General features: G+C 27.3%; 1 long non-coding RNA gene across 2 annotated transcripts; it reads right to left on the bottom strand.

Annotated features, from left to right (window-relative positions):
- Positions 1-9,592: 9,592 nt before the first annotated feature.
- LOC111629493 lies at positions 9,593-15,241 on the bottom strand. 2 transcript variants are annotated; one of them, XR_002757337.1, is made up of 3 exons: positions 15,079-15,241; positions 14,140-14,361; positions 9,593-10,218 (listed from the first exon to the last, which is right to left on the bottom strand). It is a non-coding gene; the product is annotated as an uncharacterized LOC111629493 (long non-coding RNA). The 2 variants fall into 2 exon arrangements; XR_002757338.1 differs by lacking the exon at positions 9,593-10,218 and adding an exon at positions 11,887-12,036.
- Positions 15,242-16,888: the final 1,647 nt, after the last annotated feature.

The raw sequence follows: 16,888 nt of genomic DNA, 5'->3' as shown, positions 1-16,888 counted from the left end.
TTATCATTTGATAATTATATTTAATACCGTTAATATATTAATAAATATAATTTTTTATAAAGTTGTTAAAAATTCATTTTAAAGTTTTATATTAAATAAATTTTAAATTTAATTAGAAATTTTTTTTCGGATTTAAAAATTTAAATATATTTTAATTAAAATTTTACAAATGCCTTCACACTGAGGAATAATTAAATAAGTATTTAAATATTTTTTTTCAAGTTAAAATGAAAAAAAATCTTTTATTTACTTTATTTAATTTTTAAAATATATTTATAAATAACATTTTAACAAATACATTAATTAATTTAATTAAAATTTTACACGTGTCTACAAAACAAAGAAAAGTAATTATATATTTTCTTTTAAAGATTTTTCTCAAGTTAAAGCTGCAGACCATTTGTAAATAGTTCATATTTATTTGCTTGAAAGTTTATCTCAGCCATTAAGATAATGTTTAGCTAAGAACAGAGTTCATTAAAACACATTTGTAACTCTGCAGATGTTACCAAAACTTTAGTGCAGATAAAATGCTTGCCTTTATATTGACGAAGGAAACCAATTTGTTACCTCTTCTTGTTATAATGACCGCTCATATAGCCTTAGGTATTATTGGAAAGAAATACTAGATGAATGTACACTAATGTCCCTCAAGAGAAAATAATGTACATCCTTTATTCCTATAGTTGCACACGGCTAGAATGTTAAAATATCATTTTGCAATTATAATATTATGTTGAATTTATTACTTGCCTGTTCAATATAAGATGTTAATTATTATACCGAAACTTTTAGCTTCGATTTAACTATATATCACTAAAATTAATATCTAAAATATATTATTAAAGTCATTTTAATACGCTCATTTCAGTATAAAAATCATCTTTTAACTTTTTTCTTTTTTTAAATGAAACTTAATTAGTTCTGTCTTCGATGATTTGTTCCATAAATTAAATGTTTAATTATAATTAATATATTAAAATTAAAATTTTGTTTTCTAATCCGTAAAATAATATTCTAGCTTGAAATTTTTAGAAAATTTTTATAGATAAATTTGTAACGCAATGTTTAGATAAATTTTAAATTGCAGGAAATGATTCAAAAAGTTAGTAGAAGCTACTCTTTTTTTAAAAAAAAAGGAGAAGGGAAAGGGAAAAAATGGATATTAAAATTTTTAAGGAAGTCTTCTTCAATAAATTATTATTATTTTCTTCATTTCTTGTGTATATCTGTTGCGATATATGTGCATAAAAATTTTTATGTATAACTTTCATTTTAACGACTCTAAGTTAGTAATAACAAATATAAAATTCTAAGTTCGTTCCTCTATCTATTTTCTATTTTTTCTCGTTTCCTTTTGTTAAAGATACACTTTCAAAAGTTTTAATTTATAAATTTCTAATATAAAAAAATATTTCCTACTTTGTTTCTTTACAATAAAAATTAATTTTTATTCTATAAAAATTTCAATTTTTTTTTGTGTGTGTGTGTGTATATATTTATTACAAAATTTACTATGGAATTAAAACTTTTTAAATTAAAAAATAATAATAAATTTTCATTAACGTGACTATGAGATGATGTGTTAAAAATTTTTAATGAAAATAACATTTTTGTTTTGTAAAAATCTTGATAATGTAAACCAGTCAGAAGGATGTATAAGCACTTAGTCAATTCTTGGATAGTCTCAATATTTTCATATATTTTTTTAAGCAGATAAGAAGGAGTGGTTGTCATAGTAACGGATCTTCCCATCTCCGTCCATTAGATCCGATAAGGAGGTTAATCTGTTGTTAAATCTGACACGGCCGACCTCCAACTTCCATTAAGACCACTAACAACATAACAGTTACGTCCGATGAAGTTCTGTTATGATTTGTCTATGAAAACTTCACATATACACATTAAAAAAAACCACCCTCAAAAAACTTCCATAACCAAACATAAAACTAAATTACCTGAATAAATTATAATTAGTTAACATCTGACGTCGTTCTAAGTAAAAATTAGAAAGTTTATTACGTTTAAAAATCGATAGATTAACCATAAAAATTGCAAAGTTCCATCAGAAGCTTTACTTCGATTTCCAATATTTTTTATTTTTTTATTTTTTTCTTGTTGTTTCAATAAATTTATCTTTCTCTTTTAAGAAACTATGGATACAAATATATGCTTTGGAATTTTTTTTTAATATTATAAAGCCTATTTTACCATCGAGAAACCATTAAGAACGTTGAAAACAATCGTATCTTCGAGATTAAAATATTCAATTTTACATACAAAACCATTCTTATGTATGATATATATAATGTGTATGTTTGATAAAATTCGTTTCGTATCTATTTACATATTATACTTGGCATTGATGTATTTCAACAAGAGCAAAGATCTAAGTTGATTTAAATATGTATCATTGGTATGAAGTGGATAAAATAATATTAAACGAACGTTTCCTATTGATCTGTGACGATTAGGAGCTTTGGTGCTTCCTCTTTTTTTTATTTTTTTTAGAGAATTTTTACTGATTTTCTTTGACTAAACACGAAGAATGGCTATTAAGGAGACAAAACTACTTGTCTAAAATTTACTGTATAATGTAAGTCTTACAGACAAGAATAAGGAAGCTATACTTAGCCAAGTAACACATTAAAGTAAGCAATGTACTTAAAGTCGTCTCAGGAAATGGTTGAAGATGCGATGAATTGTCTTGGACGACCCCGAAACTGGAAAATCCCTTAATACGGCTTACACAGCAGTCATTTGACACGTCTTGTGCCAAAGAAAGGAAGAATCTGATTGGTTGATTAATAACACGTGCAAGGGTATTTTGGATGATAAAGATTCTAATTTATCAGGTTTTTATTCTCTTAGTTTTTAAATCTTGAGAGATTGGTTAAAATAAAAGAATTATTAATGCTTAATAAGGATTTTTTTTATGAGAAAAATCCTCAGAAAGATGATTTAAATTTCTTAAACTTTCGAATATTTTCAAATACATTTTAAAGGATTGTTTATTGGTTAAANAGCTACAATATCTTGAGGACATTGCGATAAAACATGAATACAGAAGAAACCTAATACGTGGTTTGGCATATACCTACTGCAACCAACGGGCCAGGTGCAGCAACCCCATTACCCAAAGGACTTCCAACAGAACTAGGAATTGCAACACAACCAACACTTACATGCCTTATATAAAGAAATAGTTGGCATAACAGGTACCAAGTTGGCTTACAAAAGGTCCCAATTGATATATATATATATTATTATTATTATTATGAAAAAATTAAATTATTAAAAATAAACTTCATAAATATTTTCAATAAATTACAAATTTAATAAATGTTTATTAAATATATTTTTAGGCATTTTCTTCTATAGTAAAATAATCATTTATTGTACTATTTTATATACATTTTGTATATTTATGCGATAACAATGTCGTTTAAGAAGCTAAAATAACGATCAAGACGTCGAATAAAGGTGGAAAATATAACTCTAATCAGGATTTAAAATTAATCAAGTCAAGAATTTTTCCCATTAGCAAAGTAGTAAAATACACAATTTTTAAAAAATAATTAAGTGAAATTTATGAAAGAAAATAAGTATAAGAAGTAGAAGAAGGAGGAAGTTTTGTTTTTATTTTTACTCACTTCCATTGAAAACAATTAAGGAGTGACTGGAATGCGTTGAGTTAAGCATAAATTTTCTTTTCACAACATTGGACTGCCGCAATTTGCAACGGCACACTCTCAAAAGTGCCACCTAGTGAGCAATTGAGGAACTAAAGAGGACACTTTATCTTTTCTTGGTTCCTACAGAGTTTGTTAAACTTGAAAACATAAAAATCTCCCTTACCTTTAACCTATTTTCATTTATATATATGGAAGTGTGTAAAGTTTAGACAAAATGGTAAACTTTAAGAAAATCTATGAGGATGAGAAAGATAAGAATTGATCATAGCACGCTACATTAAGAAGTATCAGTTCGATGATAGAATAATTAGCAAGCTTCTTGGATCGTTATCAAAATCGCTTTTGGTGTAAGAATGAATAATACACAAATGGTTAACAATAGTTTGATAGTTTATCATTGTATCGATCGACTTGTCAGTAAGGAGAATGTGGTAAATGATAGCAATTCTATCGTTAAGTGGTTGCTATTCTATATGCAATATAAACACTTAACGACAATTAATTGTTATGCTAACACATTAGGAACAGATTAAATCGGTGTAATGGCTTCTATACTCGTACATTATCACCGTAGAGGATCATTCGTAAATTTAATATAAAATTATAAAAAAATAATATATATATTGAATAAGTAGATTATCATAGTTTGAAAGTAATAAGTATCATTTATGCAGAGGATATTTGTGAGAATTTTCCACGCTCTTTACATAGATCCATCAAGAAAATGCTCAGCGATACTTTATGTCGTTTGTGATGGATGAAATCGTTTCTTTCTTATATTCGACCGTACGAATCCGAATTCCAAAGAACGAAGATTAGATTGTCCAGACACGCTTGTCGATCATTTGTTATCGAGTCATCATTTCTAGATATTCATCCTTACGTACAGACACACAAAAATGATGCCACGGAATATCGCCGTATGTATTTCGAAATTAAATACTCCTAACTTGTAAAACATGAAAGTTTTTCATCCTAAAAAAACATTTTTAACTCTTAACCATTTTTGTGACCTTTTATTTATGTTTCACAATATGTAGTGAGTGATATTTATGTCTGTGTACAGAATAGGAGAAGCTTCATTATGATATGTTTCGTCATATATTATGATATCTTTCTCTACATGTTTTCATATTCATTCTGAATTATTTCACAGTATAATGTAATATGCTTCAAAACGTATTGTAAAACATACCTTCACTGTATATGGTAATCACTAATAAAAATTAGAAGATTAAACATAGATTAATACATAACAATATTAAGATAAAAGTACAGCAAATATATTGTTACAAGAGATATTAAAGTTTATATTTCTTATTAAATGTTCTGAAGTCTACACACATAAAAATAAGTTAAAGCTATTCATTTATTAACACTAAAGTATAAAAATTCATTCTACATTAATGTAAAAATCGAGAGAGTTAACTATAAATGTTAACATAAGAGACTCGGTCAAGGATACTAAAACAATACAAGCTTCTAAAGGGTTAAAATCCAATATATACATTTATATAACATTTTCTTCAGAAAGAAAACATTCGTCGCTAAACTTCCATTTCAAAACTTTTGCCAAACTACGGATCATAAATCTCCTGCAAGTCGAACAACCTGCTGATATGGTTCGTTATTAGTCAATCCAACAGTCTCGATGCAGGGTCTTAACGTCCAAAGCTAAGTCCAACACCTAAATGGGGGAAGTGAGAAATGGCTTTAGGGACCCGGCCGCAGGTGTCGATAATGGTCCAGATACGAAGGAAAAGGACAATAGACTAGCAAGAAGGATATAAAATCAGACCTTAGAGGTAGATGTGGGATGGTTAAGAGAGAACGCTGACTTGACAATATAAGATTCGACCTAAATTGGTCTACCTCGGAGCCAAGCTGGAAGTGAATTTGTTCAAATTATTTTACTGTTTCACGGTTTTGCTTTTGTTTTTCTTACTATCTGGATTTGTTTAGTACACTAATAATACCAAAATTAATCATTAGTTCGATGTTATCTGTAACAAGCATTATCGAATTAGTAACGCGAAACCGTTGGAGTAATTTAAAACCGTTAAAGATAATTATTCAATAATTTTTAACATGTGCTAATTCCATTTTAGTGATAATTGTCAAAGATATAATTACGTTAATAACTAGAAACATTAGAGAACACAAATCTTGTTTGGTATTATATGAAATATGTTGATCGATACGCTCTGCTGATGATTGGATAGTTAAACACGTAAGAATATTGCATTCTCGTCTGTTGTTGTGTCTTTGATGCAACATATATAAAAAAAGATAGCATCTTTCGATACACGATATATAAAAAGATAATTTATTATTATGTTATTTGATACAAGATGTAAAACAGAACCTTTCCTCGATACAAGATTTAAGAAAATATAACGATTTATGATACGATTTTGATGCAATATATAAAAGATAACTTCATATCTTGCATCAAAAAATATAATTTATAGACAGATATTTAATGCCGGACATAAAAAATTTTACACCTTTCCATCCAAGTGAACGCATTAAATTTAGACAAAACATATCTTTATCTATATAATACGCACGGAATACCACAATAATAAATTAATAAATCATTTTATTAATTTAAACATAACGAAATTTCCTAGAAAGGAAGAGCGAGTAAATAATAATATTTTCGACAACTATCACTTTCTTCCAAATCAATGAGACGTCCCAGAGGGCGTTAAGAGCGCCTCCAGATGGCGTGATTTGACAAAAGCGCCTCCAATTAACGCCGCCAGCGACCCCTAGCGATTGATCAATGAAAGTTAAGTTGAGACGGTTGTCATGACAACGCCACGTTGCGGTTCGTCAGGTTGGACATAAGCGCGAATTACAATCTCAGCTATTACCCTCATTGACTCTTTTAAGTACAAACTCGCTATTGTTATTCTACTGCCGTATATACACAGCTGGGGGCTAAGAGATTGTTGACGTGATTTCCGATGACTTCTATGTCCTGTAATGTTTGATATTTGAAAAGTTTTATCGTTTTCGAATTTTTATTCTTAATTTTATCAATATATATATGTACAACGTTAAAATTTCCACAATAATTTTGATAATACGCTGCCATTTTCGGCTACTATCTAGTATAAACAATGAAGATTTAATGAATAAAAATTCGTTACAAAGATGATAAAATTGTTTTTCCTCACTGGAGTATATTAAATTTTCTTACTTTATAAAAAAGACAATTCACTGCAAAGGAAAGAATTTCATAAAATGAAAAATTCCTGAACAGAAAATAAGTCCTTGCTTCTTTTTCTCTCTTTATTCAATACATTACAAAATTCGAATCTTTGATGTGATTTTCCAATTTTATTATTTTTTTATAAATATACAATAAATTATTTAATATGCTTATTTATCCATCTAATTGTAATCAATAAACTCAAGAGAATAAATTAATTAGAGTATTTTTTAATGTAAAAATACAGAAAAAACTCGAAAAATTCTCATCTTCTCTTACAGAATTACAAAAATAGATACCAATGTACGAGAAAAAAATAAAATAAAGATCTCTACTGAAAATCAATAGCTACAAATCGTCGAAGTATAGGTCTACATCTTTAAAGAAATTGCACTTTTCAGATTCTATCTCATTCTCGACTCTATCGTTATAGATACAACCCCCTGCAGATTTACAAAAGCGGGTGCATCAATCACTAGAACATTCTAGATATTGAATGGCAACTATATTACTAGTATATGTCGTAAATATTTGTAAAATTTTAAGAATTTTTCTTCTTTTTATAAACATATTTTGCTATCTCTAACATGAAAATTTGATCATGCTACCCGTTATGAGAAAAGCACACGATAGCCTCGTGATACCAATTAGTGGAGATGCTCCATGCGCTTGCTCTATGTAATTTACCAAAGTGGGGGTCCACATCTGTCACTTTCCCTTTTAAGAACTCCTAATTGAGTCCTTGTTAGTGACGAAAACTTCGGGGTGGATCCTTTCATTTTTTCTTCTCCCCTTCTTCCTATCTTCTTCAAGAACAAGGGGGCCTTTTTTATTTTTTTATTTTTATTTTCGCCAGTTATCTGAAGTATCGCATTACCAGGATCGTTACTTAAGTAAAAAGCACATTTTTTTTTTGTAAAACTTAACTAACTACAAATGATAGATAATTGATACAATGTTTTAGCTGTAATCAGAACTCGTAAAAATCGTAATAACTCGGAAGCGGAAGACACTTTTTAATCTACAACCTTCTTAATTTTATATAAATTATTTCTCCACACTTTAAAATTACTATAACGGTTATTTTATTTCTATATAAATTATTATATCTTCTTGTTTTTTTAACTCGATAAATTCAGATCTAATGGCAAGTGTCAAAATTCCGGGAACATATTAATGATCTCATTACTGCATGGCTTAGATGTGAAGACATAACTTCTTCCAGACATTTTCTACGTCAGACTCATACATCTTTGACTTGTCATGATGAAGTTTTGTGATTTTCTCCTCATTCATTAATAATGAGAGATTCAACCTGATCGATTTTTACTGATTTTATCGACGAAATATTTAAATTATATTTTGAGTACTGTTATTTTCTACATTAATCAATGCTATTTTCAATGCAACGAACGTTAAATGTTTAATATTTGACATAGTTTTAATATAGTAAACGTTAAGACTGCTTTCAAGCAACCAAAGTTATTTTCAACGTAGCGACACTTTCAACATAGCGAATATTTTTAACATAATTGACATTAACTCCAACATAATAAACATTAATTTCAACAAAACACATTATTTTTCAAGTTAATGAACATTATTTTCAACGTAACAAACGTTTTTTTTCCAACATAAACGAGCATTCAACGAGTTTTCAACAACGTAACGAGCATTAACGTACTGTACTGTACATTAAATGCCCATTTAACAAACGGACTTTAACTAATATTTATTAAATAAATAAAAGCATAAGGAAACATATTTTTTATCTAGGATAAACGATTAAATGTTAACAAATTTATCACTAGTCTGTAGCATTTTATTCATTATCCTATCCCATATTCTTTGTTTATTGCACGTTTCCTCCTTATCTCGTACTTTATGTTGTTGTCCATTCTGCTTTATCCCATCACGTTAGACCATATCCTACACTTTTTTCCCCATTATCCACGACGTTTTAGCCATGTTTATTATACGTAACAATAATTAAGAAAAATAATCTATCCACCGTACTCTTATTATAATTAAATTAAAAATTGGCAAATTAAATTATCGTCGAATATTAAAAAGTTCATTTATCATAACTTTGTACCAAGATACTTTTCTAAAATAACAAAAAAAAAAATTCATTTAATCCTGAAGGGAACCAGAACATCCGAAAGATAATGAAGCCGGCTATTGTCAAACCAAGTAACTATTCTAATTAGTTACTAGATAATTTAGAATTTTCTCTATAGCGACGGCATAATGGATCAAATGTGAAATTGGAGAACGTTGTAATGCATTTTTAAATACTTTCTTTCTTAGATTATCGATAATTTCGCTTAATTTTTTAAGTGTTTTTTTTATTATTTAGAAAAATCAATTGTTCGTCTGTCGGTCTGACTGTTTCTTTTAATTTGTACTCTGATGTATATATATTCAAGTCTCTTGTATAGATTCTTTAAATTCCCAGTAAATACTTGGTTAACGTTTGCCATTTTGTTGTAAAATGAAGAAAAACATGATAACTTCTAAAGATTTTTAATTAATTTATGAATTAACTATAATCAATGGAGAATATATTCTTTATTTTAATCAAATATAATGCTGCATTCGATTTAAAGAAGTTTATGCTTTATACGTTTGAATTTTCATAAATGAGTAACTTTGCAAACATGGAAAAAATCGATAAATTGTTTGCTAATCATCTCGAGTCATTAGTGATTAAACAGGAATCATAAACATTTCAAAAACATTTAAAATAAAATTATAACTAGATGAATATCCAGGCTATCAAATTATAACGACGTGTTTCACACCAATAGGAGTCACGGGGAGTAAGACCTATCATTAAAACTCTCTTAACATCGAATGGCAGGTAATAACGATCCTCTATCAGTTAACATTTAGATCCAACACACGTCTTGGCACAATTATTAGTTACTTAATTACATTGATGGATAGGGCAAGTCACACGTAGCTATCTTGTAAATCTGTAATCAATGGAAGTTCGCACAACCTCCTGTCTCAATGTTTAGATTCGTCTTTAATGGGTCCCACTTTGTATACACTTAGCAGAGTTCCAACTCATCAATCATATCGTCAAATTAAAGAATGATATATCTCTTTCCTATATGAATATTTAATGTTTTCAGCTTCCATTCTGATGCTTCATGATCCATGAGACGTTCACAATAAAGTCAGATCTTGGCTACATCCTATATTTATATATATATATAAGATTATCCAATAGTTTATTCCTTATATAAACACTTTTATGAATGGTTATAATCCTGAAAAATGATGACATCAGGAAATCTAGAAGAGAAGTGAATTGGATTATAGAAGATTTTGCTGTTATTGTTCTAAAAGTTGAGATAAATCAGGATAAATTTAAATAATAAAATTATGATATTTACGTTGTTAAAAGATAAATTGACCAAAATAAAAGGAATATAATAAAAAAATTTTACTTATTTCTCAACTAATGATATGTAAAATGTTACTTTTTTTTCTTTTATTTTTGCCATTTTAAATCAATATAATATAATTTTGTATATATTTTCTAAATTAACCATCGAATTCAATTTACAAGAATAATATTTATTCCACAGTTATGCTAATTATATTCTGAATAATTATAAAAATTTCATATTTATTTGCATAATCAAATATAAAATACGAAGATTAGTTTCTTAGTTGCAATAATTTTAGCTAGACAACTATATAAGTTTGAAAAATGATTTTAAGTAAGCAGTTCTACTTTTATCCTCTACTTATTCATACCGAAGAATTTTTATGAATAGAACGTGACAGACAGATATATAGAAAACGTAGACATGCAGAAAGATTATACTTCATTGTAATAAAGTGTTAAAACACTAGAATCTTTCTAATTTTATTTCCTGTAAATAAAAATTAGGAATAAGTTTATAAGTAAATGATATAAAGAAAAAAATATATACAAAACTTCTCTTGCCGAAAAAGTGCTTTATACTTTTTCCAAAACATATATTTATTTTTTTTTTTTTTTTTTACCTCCTTCATCTTTTCGAAAACGGAACATGAACGAGGGAGAAAGAGAGAGTTTTCTTTCCTTAAATCTCATTTCGACAAATTGCAAACAGAAACACAAAAGAAAGGAACATTAATTCCAATCCAATTTCTCTACAAAAAGTTATATTTCTTTCACGTACAAAACACAAAACTGTATAAGTATTAAAGAGGAGAAACAAATAATGGGTCTAGACACATCTTCTCAGCCATTTTCCATCCACCACGTGACGTGGAACAAAAAAAAAATAAAAAAAAATAAGAAGAAGAAACATAGGATGACGTTTCCGTCACGCGAGGCTCAATCCGTTATGCTGTCCGTTTTTATGATCACCGGGTCCTGGTTTATGTGACTATAACGACGACCAGGGACAAATCCCCTCGGATATTATAGCCACATAGAACCTACGTCCCCTATATAGACTTACGAGGGTTGACAACCTGTATTAAGAACAACAAAGCTTTGGTTATTGACACCTCTCTTTAAAGTAAAGCGTTGTCTTTTCTTGTACAGGTATAAATATTTATCAGGATATGGACTGTTTATCATCGTAACACAGGTCCATAATCTGCAAAAAAATGGATCTCCGTCCCTACTCCAACCTGAGATAACTTCACTTAACTGAGAAAATATTTTAAAGAAAACTTTTTATGGGATGTAACTATTTAAAATATATATTTATCTTATGATTTATAATATAAATTTTATGATTTTTGTCAACATTACGGAAAGAAAAATTTTTGAAGTAGGTAAAAAAAAAAAATATTGTCAAAACAATTCATTAAATAAGGCATTGTAATTAGTAAAATATTTACTTTCTTATCTGCCTTTATTTCTTAATAAAAGAAATTATAATTTGTAAATAAGAATTACATTTAAAATTCAAATTCTAAATTAACCAATTACGTTATCTTTAGATGATCAGATGATTGTTTACTTCATTTATATTGGTTGTTTCAAAAAATATGTTAGTGTTTTTGAATTAGCTACAATTTAAAATTAACCAATCAACGAAAACTTTACCGATCAGGTGACTCATTTATTTCATCTCTATTGGACGTTTTCAAATTCCATTATTGATGCTGTTGAAATAATTTCTAAATTGAAATATGTTGTGAAAAATTATTTATCAATAAAAACAAAATTAAAAATATAAATTTTTATATTTTTACATCAAGAATCTATATTTTTTATTGTTATTATTTTTTTTATTTTTCAGTGAAATTCAGCAATCAATATTCGGTCCCAATTCACTCGGTGCCCACACAAAAGCCGAACAAAAACAACGAACTAACTGAATAAATATCAAGAAAAAATAAATATATTCAACATCCGATAACTTTTTAAAAATAATTTAAAATAAAATATAAGATTTTTGTAAAGAAAAAAAAATTAATAAAATGATTTCTTTCCTTAGTCATCGAATATCTTTGTGTAAGTTTAATATATAGATGCAAGTTTCTTAATGTTCAAAACCAAGAAAAAATCTAAGATATTTCTGTGATAAGAATAAAAGTTTCTTTCCAAAAACTCTTGGTAGTTTGTTATATTTGATATGAAGTGGATTTTAGGTAGACTTTTGTTTGTTTTTTGTTGACGTTTCGGCTCGTATCTTATATACAACACGATCGATGTTTCATTGTTTGTGAAGAGAAACCTTTTGGAATTTCATTTGATTTGGTCCTAGTTTATTCTTTAGTTTTCTCACTTGTTAACATAGATCTAACAAAATAAATGTTATAGTTTTCAAAGAAACACAGCTGTGTGTCAAAGAGACGACTTTTTCCATTTTTTTTCTCTATTTTTTATGTTTTTTCTTATTCGTAATAACTATTTTACATTATCCTCTATGGGAGGTTTCTCTAAATCCACGTCTAATTTTACAGAATTCAAAAACAGAAAAAAATCGAAAGGTTTTTTTAGCTTCTTTTCTTGAATAAACTTCAGAAATATTTCATTTTTTTATTTAGAAAAAGTCAGAAAGAAAAATTTTCTTCTTATGTATTTTTATATTCAATGTATTATAATTATATATCAGAGAAATGATGAGGTTCTAGATGATTGACCATTAGGTATCCCATAGTATATGGACATACACGATCTTGCACATATTGACATAATTACGAAAACATTTATGCATATTTAATTCATTATAGCAAACATATACTTAATATAGCATGATTATGTTAATATATCCATTTATGAATAATAATTTCCCATTTTAATATAGAAATTTTAAATTATAGTAGCTTAACGTAATTTAATTATGTTTATATAAAAGTATATTTAATAACAGAGTTTTATATATACCGTAATGTAATTTATATAGATTTTATTGTAATATTATATACATAACTAAGTAACATAGAAAAATACTTGGTACTGTACACGTATACGATTTGACACCATCTCAAAAATTCGATTTCCAATTTCATTTAATGTAAACATTATAGAAAAACAATTAAATTCAAGAAATTCTCTGTAATTTTTTAATTTTAAATGAAGGTAACATAATCAGAAATTTTTTTTTATTTCTTTCTTCAGCAAGAAATCGTAAATTTGTGTGTTTTGAATACCCAAGAGGCGTTATGTCACATTCGGCTGTTAATGTAAATTATAACCCAATAATAATGGAAAGATAAGATATCTGATTAGGGAGATAAATCCTTTTGATTCACTCTATAAAATGATGCGTGAAATTGAATAGAAGAAGGAAAAAGTTCGCTTGGAGGAACAAGGTGTCAAATGACTTCAATAAGCTGTTGAGAAAGATGTTGTAGAGTATCTATCCCTTTATATAATAACAGGACAGACATTCTACAACAACAGCAACATAGTAAAAAAAAAACTTAAAAAATAATGTGTTAATTAAAAACATTTGCAAATAAAAAAATTCCTCAACTGCAACTAAACAGTCATCTTGGAGAAAACTTGCTATTTTATTTAAAAATNAAAATAATGTGTTAATTAAAAACATTTGCAAATAAAAAAATTCCTCAACTGCAACTAAACAGTCATCTTGGAGAAAACTTGCTATTTTATTTAAAAATATATATATATATTTAAATAAATATATTAAATAAACGAAGCTAACTACATTAAACTGTTAGAAAAAACAGGAACAATAATTACAAACGATTTTTCTTTGTAGGATAAAAGTTACAAGAAACTTTAGTCTACAATACCTGAAGTGAAGCATGTCTGCCTTCTCTCATTGCATTGTCATTAATCACTATTGTAGACAACAATGCTCTTGGCCTCCGTCGTCTTGGGATAAAGTACATACCAGAAGCAGAAAATTAAAGAAAAGAAACTTGTTATTTTAGTTTTTTCCAACTTTCATCCACTTCTAAAGCATTCTCCCATTAAAAAAATTTTTTTAGTTAAAGCTTATATGACTCTATCCCCTTAAACATAGAAAAATTAAATATAATTATTGTGAATAAGTATTTATAAATATATTTATAACACAGGTCCATAATCTGCAAAAAAATGGATCTCCGTCCCTACTCCAACCTGAGATAACTTCACTTAACTGAGAAAATATTTTAAAGAAAACTTTTTATGGGATGTAACTATTTAAAATATATATTTATCTNCGTGTTCTTAAAATTACTCGCATAAAAAATATATATATTATCAATATTTTAATGCAATTTTTAAAATATTATAATAATAAAAATATATGTTAGATATAATTTATGTTTAAAACCGCTAATATTTAATAAATTGTATATTCAAATATATAAAATCGTTAATAATAAATTATATTAAGAATTTTCTAGTAAAATAATTAATTAAGAGACGATACCACATAAAAGTATTATTTTAAAAATTTCAGGAAAATGAAATAATAATAATAATAATATACATATACCGCCATCTAGTAATAGATTTTGTTATTATAAACTGTAAATTTATTATCAAATAATTTTTAAAAATGAGAAAATTAAATCAGATGTCTTAATTAACATTCTTAAACGAAAAATTAATAAAATTTACAAACAAATATTCAAATTATACAATCTTTATTGTTATATTTTACTCGTAAATTAAGAACTGAACAATACTTGATGAGGGTTATTAATAAGCTAAGCTTAGTTTATATCATAAAATTAACTTACAAAACTGAATAACATGTTTCCAAACATTATCTGAATATGATTTACTTCATTATGTCAAGATTTAGATTATTGCTCTTTATTTAAAGTTGCTAAATTATAAATTATAATTAACTTTCAAGTCAATGCCATTCTTCTATTTACGATTTATAGAGTTAATTTTAAAACATACCTACGAAAATATTTAATTTTTGTAATTATAAATAATACGCTAAAATACTAATTAATAATTCAGAACATTTTTTAAAAGTAAATTGTAAATTTTTATTATCCAAATTTGCAAATTAATCTGAAGCTCAACGTTTAAGTAGCATTTTCTGTTTAACGCTGTCTGCCATGAGAATTTTAATTTAAAATGATAGATTTATTCTTTTGTAGATTGACGTATTTCTTAATGAAAGCTTTTTATTCGGCTATCTACTTTAATTTTTTTTTTATTTACAAAATTTTTGGGAAGAATGCGCGAGATACTAACTGCCAAAATGTTATAATTTAAATAAAACAAACATAGAACTACATTTACACAGAATCATTGTGATGTAAATGTAATACAACAAGGTTAGCAACAACACAAGGTTAATTAACGACAACAAGCTCAAAGCAATTAACCAAACAATGGTTGATTACAATGAGCCTGAAGGGTCATCTGGAAGGAGGGGAAAAATATGTAAACATACATCTAAAATATTCAAAATGGACGTCAATCTGAATTTTGTACGTTATATATTCTCCCCGTAACTTCTCCAACATTTGCTGCAAAAAATAGCATATTTAAAGACATTAGTAATACTGTCACACATGGCAACATTTGTTTGGATCTCACTTTTTTTCTAGTGGAGCTTTGCACAAATTTTATGCTCCATTTTACTTGTCTCCTTTTCCTGTATCAACTGAGGTTATTGGTGTATTGATTTGCATTTCTCAACTTGGAGCCTTTCATTGTTAGATAGTAAAGCCTACTATTTTTAGAGACACGGTTCGTTTCTGATCAGAATCGCAGAAAATTTCATGGATGATTTAATTCATCTTTCACTACCTTTTTATTTCTTATATTGGAAGGAGCATGACAACATTTCCCTCCTTGGATATTTCTTAATGCCATCTTACCTTTGTGCCTTAAGTGAAGAATAAGGTAAATAACATAATTAAATTTTTTATCACTTGCCCAACTTTGGTTTGGATCAATTCATAATTGTTCCAAGCCATAGTGGGTTTTTGATATATCGTATGGATTAAGACGGCTTTTAACATAAACACCACCAGCCGTCTTAGTGTCTGTAAAGCAGAATGAATTATATATATAAAAAACTGAGTTTAAAATCATCAGGCAAGATTGAATTTTCATATCGGTACGAAATTATCACAACTTTCCAAGACAATTTTAATTGAAATGGCCTTGTTGTCACACGTAATGTGTTTCGAGAAAAATATTACTCTTCTTATACTTCAGTTTTTATGAATGTAGATTTATAAAAAGAGAGAGAAATGAAAATATAACATAAGAAATGTTACAAAATGATATTTCAGCATAGTGAAAGTAAGATTAAAAAAAAAAAAAAAACTAGAAAATCTCCCATCAAGTATGACAGAATACTTTTTATGAGAAAGTAGATATTGAAGAATTGAGAAGAGCAGAGATTTTAAGAAATTCAAGAAGAGTTGCTAATATCGAATTAAATAATTTATACTCGAGCTTGATGTTTGTGATTCTGTTTGTACAGCCCTTTACTAAGCCATTCTTATTCGATGTTGCTCAAATCGGACTTCACGGCCTTCAGGAGTCTCAGTTGTTTATTCTTTTAGATCTAGAATT

Source organism: Centruroides sculpturatus, unplaced genomic scaffold (genome assembly GCF_000671375.1).
Source record: "Centruroides sculpturatus isolate CEXI.00-Female unplaced genomic scaffold, Cexi_2.0 scaffold85, whole genome shotgun sequence".
Lineage (NCBI taxonomy): Eukaryota > Metazoa > Arthropoda > Arachnida > Scorpiones > Buthidae > Centruroides > Centruroides sculpturatus.
The sequence above is the reverse complement of the archived record's forward strand: the minus strand, read 5'-3'. Positions and strand labels throughout refer to the sequence as shown.